The following is a 13,199-nucleotide window of genomic DNA, read 5'->3' on the forward strand; positions in this document are numbered from 1 at the left end:
GGGAGAGGGAGAGAGAGGGGGGATGAGAGTGTGTGTAAGAGAGAGAGTATGGGATGGGAGAGAGTGTGAGAGTGTGAGAGAGAGTAGGGGGTGGCAAAGAGAGAGAGAATGAGATGGGAGAAAGAGAGTGAGAGTAGGGAATGGGAGAGAGTATGAGAGAGAGTAGGGGATGGGAGAGAGAGAGTGAGAGTAGGGGATGGGAAAGAGAGATTAGAGAGAGAGAGAGAGAGAGAGAGAGAGAGAGAGAGAGAGAGTAGGCAGTAGGAGAGGGAGTGGGAGAGGGAGAGAGGGGGGGATGGGAGTGTGTGTGTGAGAGATCTAGAGAGTAGGGAATGGGAGAGGAGAGAGAGGGGGCATGGGAGTGTGTGTCTATGAAAGAGAGAGAGTAGAGAATGGGAGAGGGAGAGAGAGTAGCTCGAGAGAGAGAGAGAGAGAGAGAGAGAGAGAGAGAGAGTAGCAGATGGGAGAGAGAGTAGGTGGTGGGAGAGGGAGTGGGAGAGGGAGAGAGAGAGAGGGGGGATGGGTGTGTGTGTGTAAGAGAGAGAGTAGGGGATTGGAGAAAGTGCGAGAGAGAGTAGGGGGTGGTAGAGAGAGAATGGGATGGGAGAGAGAGAGAGAGTAGGTGGTGGGAGAGGGGGTAGGAGATGAGAGAGAGAGAGTAGGGGATGGGAAAGATAGAGTAGGTGGTGGGAGAGGGAAAGAGAGGGGGCATGGGAGTGTGTGTGAGAGAGATCTAGAGAGTAGGGAATGGGAGAGGAGAGAGGGGGGCATGGGAGTGTGTTTCTGTGAAAGAGAGAGAGTAGGGAATGGGAGAGGGAGAGAGAGAGTAGCCTGAGAGAGAGAGAGAGTAGCAGATAGGAGAGAGAGAGTAGGTGGTGGGAGAGGGAGTGGGAGAGGGAGAGGGAGAGAGAGGGGGGGATGGGAGTGTGTGTAAGAGAGAGAGTAGGGGATGGGAGTGATAGAGTAGGTGGTGGGAGAGGAAAAGAGAGGGGGGATGGGAGTGTGAGATAGAGAGTAGGGGATGGGAGACGAGAGAGGGCAAGAGAGAGTAGGGGATGAGAGAGAGAGTAGGCAGTGGGAGAGGGAGAGCGAGAGAGGCAAAGTAGGGGATGGGAGAAGGGAGAGAGAGAGTAGGTAGTGGGAGAGAGAGAGAGGGGGATGGGAGTATATGAGATGAAGAAAGTAGGGGATGGAAGAGGAGAGAGGGTGAGAGAGAGTAGGTGGTGGGAGAGGGAGAGTGAGAGAGAGAGTAGGGTATATGAGAGGAGAGAGAGCAAGCAAGAGAGAGCAAGAGATGGGAGAGGAGAGAGAGAGTGAGAGAGAGTAGGGGATGGGAGAGGATAGTGAGTGAGAGAGTAGGGGATGGGAGCGAGAGAATGAGAGAGAGTAGGTGAGGGGAGAGGGAGTAGGAAAGGGAGAGGGCGAGAGAGAGAGTAAGGGATGGGAGAGGAGAGAGAGACTAAGAGAGAGTAGGGTATGGGAGAGGAGAGAGAGTAGGGGATGGGGATGTTGGGATAGGGAGAGATTTATTTTTACATAGTGCATACACGCTATAGTATGTACATGTAGTGCATACATACTATGTGAAATCACCAAAAAATGGTCACAAAGCAAGTTTGGGTCCCTTTTGATCCATATTCTACTTTTTGTTTATTGTGCATTCTTTTGTTCTAATAGAAGACACGGGTTTCAAGCTATTGGAATTAGCAAACACTATTTGAAGACTTTTTGAAGCTAGCAAACACCAAATTTAGTTATTAGATATGCTATTTGAAGGCTTTTTGAACATTCTTTCTATAGAAAAGGTTAGTGCAGTCCTTTTTAAATATTGTTTTTTGATATATAGAGACAAATTTAATTATAATTTGACATGTTGTTTAATATATAATGAATTCATTGAAATTTGTATGTTTGAATGAATTGTTATTTGGAAATGGTTAGAAATTTGGCAAGTTGTTTGATATATATTGTGTATTCATTGAAATAATTATAATTTCTATATGTATTTTAATGATTTGTAATTTACAAATTGTAAGTACTTTATATGTTTGAATAATTTGATGTATAGAAATCATCATCATGCCAAGGAAGAAACCAAAAACTCAAACAAAAGAAGAGAGGGAGACAAATTTGGCAATTAAAAGAGATAAAATGAAACTACTACATGAACAAAGAAAATTTCAAAGCAATGATGAAGAATTGACTTTTGAAGAGAATAAGAACCATCGATACAAAGAAACAAAGAGGAAGAATTAAAAAAACAAAGAGAATGAATGAGACTGTTATGCTCAAGAAGACAATTGAATTATGAAGCTACATCATCTTCCAGTGTTGGAGTCATATCATTCTTTCATGTTGAAGAGATGCTAATTTCTAGATCTAATGATGTAAACACTCCATCATATCATGTTGAAAGCACAACATCAACATATCAAGTAGGTGATATTCCATCTTTTACGTCTTATTGCCCAAGCACATCATCTTCAGTTCAAGGTATACAAAACACTCAACCTTATGTTGATGTTCAAAATGTTGAGGGAATGGAAGAGATTATAACAACTTCTAGAATTTGTTTTAGAAGATCAAAATATTTGATTGATATTGATACTAACATTTTGAAATCAATGTCTGACAAGATTAGCAAGCGTACTTGTCAAAGAATAGTTAATCATATGTGGAGATTATTCTTTGAATAATTAATTATTATAGGTCAATGCCAATTATTTGTTGAAATGATGAAGAATTTGAAATTTAGGCCTATCATGAAAATTTTTGGGCTAAAAACGATGGACGATTCAAATGAAAAAAATATTGTAAAGAATCTAATGAGTTCTTATGAGAAAGTGGGTTCTAAATCACACACTAAAGATAGTAATATCGCAAGACAAGTACCTACATGGACAATAGTAAGTACCCAAATGAAGAAAGCTCAACTCATGAGAAAGAAAAGAAAAACATTAAAAATTGGTAGATGTACTCTAAGGAGAGCCATGGTAAGGCATGAGAGATTGGAAGATCTAACAAAAAATGAGTTATGGACATTTAGCGGTAGACTACCATGTAAGGATAAAGAAATTAGTGAAGCTTTGAAATCATTGATCAAAGATTTTTTGAAAAATAACACACATGTTTCCCCTAATCAAAGAGATATTGTAAGAAGGAGGATTGGTAGTCAAAATCATGACCCACATGCAAAACATTTTTGGTACTCAATTTAGATACAATTTTTTGCAAAATTTATTAGTTTGTATCCTCAAATTTGAATAAGTCAAAGATTTTTTGAGATGGGTAAACCTTTTTATGTGAAGATAAATCACACATGCACAACTTTTTGTTGTAGGATACATGTTGAATTTTCTAACCATTTTGATGTTTCTCGACATATATTTCTAAGTTTGTTTTGCAGGATTTTGACATTAATGAGCCACCAAGATCTTCAAGGGAATTCATATCCAACATTTTATGTGAAATAGGGGATGATCAACAATTTTACAAGACATCATGATTGGATGGTACATGCGTATTTTGTAGTTCTTTGAAACTTTTATCAACTTGTGAACATATGGATAGTACACATGCAATTGGAAATGAAATAGTAGATTAAGAAAAATTTAAGATAGTGACATATGCTCTAAAAGATGAGAAACAAGGTAAAAGATGTGATTTAGTCATTGAAAAGATTCCAATGTATGAGTTCATGAAATTTTTTTGTGAAAAGATTATTTACAAGTATACAAGGCATACACATAGAGCTCGATGGCTAGATTTGCAATTCAAGTTGTACAAGGATACGTTTCCATTGGATACCATTTTTTTAGTTGTAGACTTTGTAGAGAACTACACACTACAATCATAAAATGAGGTGCAAGAAAAGTATTATACTTCTCAACATGTTTGCATATTTGTTCACATAACATTCATGCATTCACGTACAAGTACAAAGATGATGAAGATTTTGAGGGAGCACCATTTTTACATCAGCAATGATCGATCAAATTCTATGGAGTTTGTACATGGTTGTTTTCAACTATTTTATTGAGGTTTGGCTAACAAGGGAATACCATATCGTCAACACATTATTTGGTCAAACAATTGCGCATCTCAATTCAAGAATGCACAGATGTTTTATTGATTGAGAAGGATGCACTGGTTGTGTAGAATTCAATATATATGGAATTTCATAGAGGCTAGTCATGGAAAGGGAGAGCGTGATGGTGCAGGCACATGCATCAAAAGAGCCTTAACTCTTGAAGAACTAAAGTACAAAGATGGAGCAATATTGACAGATTCACAATCTATCGTCTAGTGGTGTAACACTACAATGGGTCTAGATAAAAGAGGTGAGTCTATAGTTCATAGATTTTTTTGGTTGATAGATAATACTAACATTGCACCATATGAGGATTGTTGCACAATAATAGGATCAAGTGAGTTGCACTCTTTTAGAAGCTCTAATGCAGGTTCATGGAGTATCCAAACATGAAAAATGGCATGCTATTGTCCATCATGTACAAAGGAAAATTGGGATGACTGTGAGTCGACTAAATGGGTGGACAAATGGGATATATGGGTTTTGGACCCAATTGACTATTGGGTGATGCGATGCGCTCCCCTGCCCTTAGGTGGTTAATTATGTGGTGTTCCATGTTCACTAATAGTCATGGCTTTTGGTGCAACGATAAATGGGCCCAAAAATTGGTATCAGAGCCTAGTTTTGGCCTGGTCATGGGTTCAAATCTCCTCAGTGCCTTCCTGACCTGCGTAAGTACCTGGTATATACATCGAGGGGGAGTTTGTGGGGTGATGCGACGCACTCCCCTGCCCATAGGTGGTTAATTATGTGGTCTTCCATGTTTACTAACAGTCATGGCATTTGGTGCAATGGTAAATGGGCCCAACATTGACATTTATTGTCCCCCACAAGCACTAGAAATGGTAGAGATGGATTCATTTATTGACTTTGACCGCTTGTTTGATCTAGTGCAACCTAGTAATATATATTTATATATATTTGTAATTTCAGTATGTAACTTTATAATTTTTATCTAAGTATTTTCTAAATTAATGACTGCATTTTGTACATTTGTCACTATAGGCCATGTTTTTGTTGTTATTGCACTTGAAGACAATGAAGAAGGGATAGATTATTATTTGTGTCATTGTGTCCAAGCCAATTTTTTTTTGGATCACTCAGTTATAGATGGTGAAGGTTTAGAGTACAATATTAATGAGGTGGTTGTAACTGACACATGGCTTAGATGATATTCTATGAAGAACCCTAACTTGTGGTTATCCAAGGATTGGCAAACAAAGAGGAAGATTCTTCATTATTTGAACCTTGCTATTGCATCAAATGTCCACTTGATAAAATATGGTGGAAAACTACATAATAAGATTCCTTGGAAGTTCGCAAGTCAGACCATGAGGCAATACTTGAGACATTAAAATGTAGAGCAGATCCAATTGGTTCATCAGATTGAATAGGTTACTAGTGTATAGGTTCAATGTAGAGAAGATCTAGTTAGTTCATTAGATTTAATAGGGAGGGAGGGAGAGGGAGGGAGAGGGGGAGAGAGAGAGAGAGAGAGAGAGAGAGAGAGAGAGAGAGAGAGAGAGAGAGAGAGAGAGAGAGAGAGAGAGAGAGAGAGAGAGAGGTTAATTGGATCCTTAGTGTCATTATAAGCCAAGACACCAAATTGAACCAAAGGTCAAATTTGAGGAAGTTGAGTTATTTTGTATGCAATAAGGAGTTTGTAGGTCTTTAGATAGATTTAAATGCCTTGGGGTCTTTGAATAGTTTATGCCATCCTCCTAGCATCCTTACTATTTGTGGAATAATGAAAGCTTCAAGCAATCCATAGAATCCATCAAATCTTGAAGATCCAGATATTTTTGGCAGACTCTATAGTTGGAAATGCTATCTTAGACAATAACATTCATATAGTTTCACAAGTTTTCTCAAAGTAGAGTGTTCTCATTCTTGTATAATGATGGTTTGAGTTCAAAATTGATAAGTTGAAAAAGCAATAGAAATTAATTTTTAAAAATGCAACCAACCACCATTGATTAAATCTCTAAAAACGGTAGTTTGTGATGATAATGGAATCTTTGGAACGAGTTATTAAACTTCCATAAAAACATGTGAAAGAACATAGTTTTACAACATCACAATTATTGTGGGCAATGCATGGCATGGATTTTGCAGAAAGACATTCAATTTTTTTAAACAAGTGCAATTGATAGGTGTAGACCACATGCAATGAGGTCCTTGGAAGAAGCTATGGATCTGTTGAAGGAGTCCAAGCTAGGCCATGCTATGAGTGCAATTAATTTTCATACAAAACCATAATTGGAAGGATGTACATGGAGAAAATGGATGTTAGGGTTGACCAAAACACAATTAGTGATGGCTTGGTGCCTCTGAAGATTACTGTTATTGGCTCATTGAGGCTATATCAAATAATAAGTTATTTGCAATGGCCATTGAACTTATTCATGAGATCTTACCGCCTAATATTGTTTACTAAAAATTCCTCATTGAGGCTTTGGAAAAGATTGATGAGGCTATTCTTATAAAGATTAAGTTGGGCTTAATGCACCAACAAGGAGTGGTCCTAATTATTAATGGCATTGCAGTGTGGTATCAAGTTGTGATAGCAAGAAATTGGTTCATAATGATACTCAAGTTGTTAAAGAGATTGTATCAATCGTACAAAAGGGAAAATGCATTCTTTAATTCTTTATTAGTCAAATGAAGGTATTGTTAGAATCTGCAAGGAATATGAATACAATAATAGCAAGATGTTTGGTAGAGCACTTTTTGATGAACCATGTTCAAGAATGACATAGGAAAATCATTGATAAAAGAAAAAAAATTTTGTTCTAGGTCTGATATTGACTCTTGAATTTTCTATTGAGAGGCTCGATGACCATGGAATAAAAAAAAGAATGGTATCATTAAGGACTTTTACTAAGTTTCAGAAAGAAAAAATTTGAATAAGAATTCTTCAAAGTCCAAGGAATTCATGCTTTCAAGAAGACAAATTGTTACTTCTATAAATCCAATCATGCCATATTTTTGATGATTTTATGATTAGAATTATTTATTCATGCTAACAAAATTATGTGCTTTGTGCTCTCAACTAATTAGGTGATGCAATGATGGTTATAAGAGAAAAGGATGTAGATGGAGAAAGAGATTCCCTTTACAAAACCCTAATTTGGAAGTGATGAGTTTCTATTTATGTTTTTGTAAAAGTGACTTATGTCACTTGATGTAATTAAACTTAGTATTTGGGATCTATCATTGTAAAAGTTAAGGTAAATCCTAACATTTCTTCAAATGGTAGATACTTTAAGTGGTTGTCTTAAGTAACTAGTAGGTGGTTATCTTGGGTAGTTATCCCAAGTAGAAACCTAAAGTAACCACCTCAGATAGTAAGCCTAAGTAGTTGCAAAAAGTAGTTAGGCGGTTACTAGATAGTTATTCAAGGAAAGTCTATATAAATACAAGCTCAATCACAATATAAGGGGAGGACATTTTGGCGAAGTGGATGCTATGGAGAAATTTCTTTATATATTTTTGGATTTATAACTTGTACAAAAGTGTATTTGGATATGTATATCAAAGACAATGAACAAAGCATTTAGTCTTATGTCTCAAATGTATTCATGAGTTGTTATTACTAGTTTTTCGTATGTCAAATTGGTAATATATTTTATGTATTGATGGAATTCAAGGTCTTTTTAATTTATGTAATTGGTTTGACAAAATGTATTTATTTCTTGATATCTTGATGTAAATATATTAGAATGGCCCATCTTTTCTTATGTCAAGGTTTATTATCCTTATTATCCTTTGAAGGTGTTGGGGCCTTGAAAGTACATGAATCCTAGTGGTTTAGTCATAGAAATGCTGAATCAAGTTTAAGTTTGAAGTCTTGAAACCTTTTTACTTGTTTTGCCTTAATTAGCCTAGTTGAGGGCAAGTGTCCCTAAAGCCATATTTTGATATAGGTTGTCCAAGAGCCTTGGAAAAGGGAAGGAGCTTAGGAGAGTGGAGTACACTTGGATAAGTAAAGGTAATCATTTGGCAAAGGCTGGTAACCAAGACATCATCCTGAAGTGGGTTTGGGTACCCTTAGAGGTTTAAGAACCAAGTGGCAAATATAGGTTGTGTACTTTGCATCAATAAGGGTCATTAGACGTAAGTGTGATAGCTAGGGTGTAGGAAGTCACAATATAGTTGTTTTTGGTCAATATAGACTCATTTGAATGTTTAAAATTCTTTTTAGGCACTAAAATGTAAAAAATGCATTAAAAGTGCAAAAGTTGCTATGCAACTTTGTAACTTTTTGCATAACTAAGCAAAAATGCTTCTAATCTTTCCTCCAATGGTCAAAAGCTTTCAAATATGGTTGGATCAGTTGGGTAAGATCTTAATATAGCCCTTTTAGGTGGGTGGAAGGTACAATGTATGTTTTTTGCATTGAAATCAATAAAAAGAACCTTGTTTTCTACATTTTGGGCTATTTTCTTGTATGGTACAGTCATATACAGATTCCTAGGATATATTCTTGGTATGGTTGGATAGATATTTGAATTACCTTTCTAATTCAATTGGTTTTAGGTCTTCAAATGTTGTAGAACTCAAGTTATTCCTATTTTAGTGTTGACAACCCAAAATTCAAGGGTTTCAAGGGTTTTGATTGAAATCAAGATATAATGTGAGATTCCACTTTAGGAAAATTATGGCCTTTGGTGGAATCCTTGTATTTTTAATGCAATTTAATATGCTTTTGGTTTTAGGTGATAAGATGCAAGGAGAAGGAAGAAACATGATGCCCTAGATGCATATACCTTGTATGCATCAATACACAAACCTATTGTCCCAGCATTTTAAGGCCTCAAAACTCCATATTATGGTTTGTAACTTGGTAATCAACATATTTGGATCATTTATCAACATATCCAATTGGTATAATGCTTTTAATATGTGTTTAAATGGTACCTCCTTTATAAATGTGGCCTAATTAGCCCTTGTGTCTAAATGTTGTCCCCGTGAGTTTTGACAATTTGCTTGCTAATGGGATCTCTTCATTTTGGAATTAGATAGTACATCAGAAATAGGAAGTAATCTTTGTGTTAGTCTTTTCTTCATGCTAAGTATACAAGTTGCAGACCTAAGTCTCATTCCTTGGACTACTAGGAATCCAAGAGGTTAATGAAGGAACTATGTCCTTTTCTCAGTTTGGGGTCTTCAATTCCAGTTGATATGCCTATTTTGATGTAAGAACATAATTTTTTGAGTCTAAGTTCTTGGTTCCATGTCTAGTGTAGGTTTCTTGTATTAAGCAATATTTGTTGTCAAGGTGCAAGTGTGGGGTCTTGAGCCTTGTTTGGGTTATCAAATCTTGTTAGGTTGTTCTTGTAGTTGTACTCTCCCAATATAACTTGTTAGTACCCTACCACTTGCATCACTTAGGCCCTTTTCTATGTTTTTGAATGCCCTTGCATTATCCTCATAGTTACTAGTGTACAGGTCGATATTTGAATCTCAACATGTGAATAATTTGTCTTAGTTCTCATATGTAGTCAAGGTCCTTGACATCAATTAAAAGTCATAAGTTACATGCATTAACAAAATGCAATTGCATCTCACAAACTTGATTGCAAGTTTTCTCATGTCTAAGTTGTTGGCAGGCCTTAAAACCCAACCAATAAGTCATCCTTCTATGTTGATAAGCACGTATTGTAATCAAGTCCCTAGAAATTGATTGCAAATTCTTTAAGCATCTTCATATGTCATTGGATTAAATATCGCATCCCTACAATCTAGTCTTGAAGACCTAATTGCCTCTCACCCTACTAACACAATCATAGTTAAGAATTTGAGACTTGACTACATATCAACATGTATTGAACTTACAACTTGTAATGTAGTTCTACGACCCAATTACAATATGTCTCTCTTTTACACTTGCAATCAAGTATTTAGGGTATGATTACATATCTTCTTTATAGAAACTTGTAGGTAAAGTGATGCAGAGTAAGATGGGCCCTTCCATGTTCTATGAGAAAATACTTCGAACAATGTATTTTCCCAAAGGTTTCTAAATGCAACCTTAAGGCTTAAGTTTCCCAAATCATGTAAATGACTTATCCAAATACTTATTAGTAATATAATGGTTTTGAATACCTTAATACACCCAAAATAACCAGTTTACCAAATACCAAGAGCCTATCTCTAAGGTAAACCAATCATCCCAACCTACTAGGCCTACAAGCCCCAATTAGCCCTCAAATGTTGTCCTCTTTTATTTTTCTCCACATTTTTCCATAAAATTAAGAAAATAAATTGAATATTAGGATACCCATTTGTCTTCTCTATAACATATCAAAATATGAGGCATGATTGTTTTGGACGAAGCCTCTGCTATTATACTATGGGGCACTTTTAGAGGCATAAAAACCCCTCCATTTACAAAGGACCTATATGGAATAATTATCCCCCAACCATAAAACTTGTTAAAGTATCTTAATATGATACTAAAGTGAGGATTCTTCAATTGGATTGAACCCATCAATTCTCTATATGTTCTTTTTATGAAACCCTCACCAAAAAAGGCCAAAAACTAGGGCCTCTTCAAATCTAACCAAGAAATCACTTCCAAGACCTGTTAGTTGATCCTACACCATGTTTGTGATGATTAATTTGATTTTTTTACATAAAAGCATGGCCTCCTTTAGGCATATCTCCCACTGCTATACCTATGGCATCAAATCTAATGCATTTTCATGCACCCAAGCACTCCAAACTTCTCTAGTTGGATGCAATTATAATTGCATGTCTTGGGTTTAAATCTCCCTTGCATGATATTTTTTGGAAAATAATATTGAGGGATGCAATTGAATATGCAATAGATGTACTTGCTAAACACTATAAAGAGTGGGATATGATAGGTTATCATATCATCTAAAATGACTTACATGATTTAAAAATAATCTTGGCACAAATTTTCATGAAATCTATAGATGCATTACATAGGTCCATATCAAAACATACACTTTTCAATTTATTAGATTATGTGGTTAATGGAAGATAAGTTTTAGGATCTCATATGCACAACATTCTCTTCACTTTTTGCTAGAAGTCATTGATAAACTTCCATGAATTAAATCTGTAATGATGAGAGGTCAAACTATTAGCAAATTTATTTATAATCATACAAGTGTGTTCAATATGATACCTTCCTTCAAAAATAGTAATGAATGTTATCCAAAATGACAAAGTTTGCTACCCATTTCTTTACATTCCAAACTCCTTGGTCGTAGAAGAGAAAATAAATATTAAAAAAATACATGAAATTTCCACAATCCATATTGATGGTTTCTTAATATTGTTGAATTATAGATCATATGGAGGTTTTTTATTACAAGGCCAAATCCAAAAAAGCACTAAGAAACTATGAATTTTTTTTAATAAAGCAAGTTGAGATAGGTTTTCTAATCATTTGAGGTATATTTATATACTTTGTGAGATCTTTATTCATATGTGCAAGAGTTGCACAAATGTAGAAGTCTCTAATTAGAGTTTTGAGAATAGTTGGTGGGAAAAATGGTGTGGATTATTCATATGACACAATTAATACAACCAATGTGATCATCAAGTCTAAAATACACAATAGTCTGAAGATATACATGCCAATATACACCATCATAATGATAAATAGGATTAGTAGATGCAATGTTCCCTCCATGATCTTAGATATTATCCCAATCTAGTGGTTTTTACAAAGTTCATAGAGACATACAAAGGTATCAAAGGGCATCTTAAAATACATCATGAGATTTTCTATAATTTAATTGAATCATAGACAACCATGGTAGAGTTGTCATCATACTAATAGGAAAAATCTTCAACCTCCAATTTAGGTGTTATACCAAATTTTAAACTGATAAGCCAATAGGTGCTTGCAACTTGGTTTATATTTTTGTTTTAATATTTTTTTTACCTACTTAGTCTAGAATAAAGAACCCTTGGATGAGAAGTCCATGGTTCTCAAAAGACACCATTTTGTTTGCTTAAGGCACTTTATGCAATTTATAAGCAAAAGTTTCTCATTAGGAAAATTTGGGATTTTTAATTTTTTTGGTCAAAAAATCATAGGACTAAGTTCTTTTTAGTTATTTTTAGGTATGTTGGAACCTTTTCGAAGTCCTAGAAGTGAAATCAAGTAAAAAATGTAAAAATTGCACTTTTTGTGCAAAGTTGCATTGTTGAAAGTTGTAAAAGTTGCTCAAATTTGCAACTTAGTGGGAAAAGGGTTATAACAATTAAAATATTGGTTTTAACCATTAAAATATACATAGGAGATATATATACCTAATTTGTGAGGTCTGGAGGGCATTAATATATGGATTGGAAGAAGTTGCAAAGAAAGAAATTCAATTTTTGAGTCATTTTTATTGTTGTTTTCAAGCTATGAAAAATGTATAGACTTTTAGACTAGATGTAATGGAATTTTGAGATAGGAATATGAATTAGCTTTCTTTTACTTCTGGTCTCATCATTCTATGTGTTTTCTAGCTCAAGTTATTGCATTTTTAGTGAAATTAGATTTTTAGGACAACATTGTGGTGCACATAGAAAAAATGGGCCTCTAACTACAATTTCCTTGGTTGAAATTTCATGCCCACTTGGAAAATGGTAGTTAGTAGGGTCCTTTTTAAGATTCCAAGGTTTCAAGACTTGGAGGATGTGTTTTGTGATTTTTTCAATCAAGCCCTAGGTCAAGTACCCTGAAGGATTTGACCTCTTGTGGCGTGTTGATTTGTGAATGACAAGAGTTTGGGAATTGATGAAGGTTTGAGCATTTTAAAATAATTTATTTTAGTTTTTCCGAACCTTTTTCAAGTCATAGAAGTGGAATCAAGTGAAAAATATAAAAAATTGCACTTTTTGTGCAAAGTTGCATTGTTAAAAGTTGTAAAAGTTGCTCAAATTTGCAACTTAGTGGGAAAAGGGTTGTGGGATCAAACTGTTGATTCTGTTAGCTCTAGATGGATGGGTAAAACCTAGTCCCAAGATCATCCTAGCCTATTAAGTGCTTGAATGTTCTCGAGAACGCCGAATCGAAACGTCCCTATGGGTCACTAAATGCCATAGGGTAGTGATCTTTGACGAGGCATATCTCAAA

This window comes from Cupressus sempervirens, chromosome 5 (genome assembly GCF_028749045.1).
Source record: "Cupressus sempervirens isolate cs-2001-9-10 chromosome 5, ASM2874904v1, whole genome shotgun sequence".
Classification (NCBI taxonomy): domain Eukaryota; kingdom Viridiplantae; phylum Streptophyta; class Pinopsida; order Cupressales; family Cupressaceae; genus Cupressus; species Cupressus sempervirens.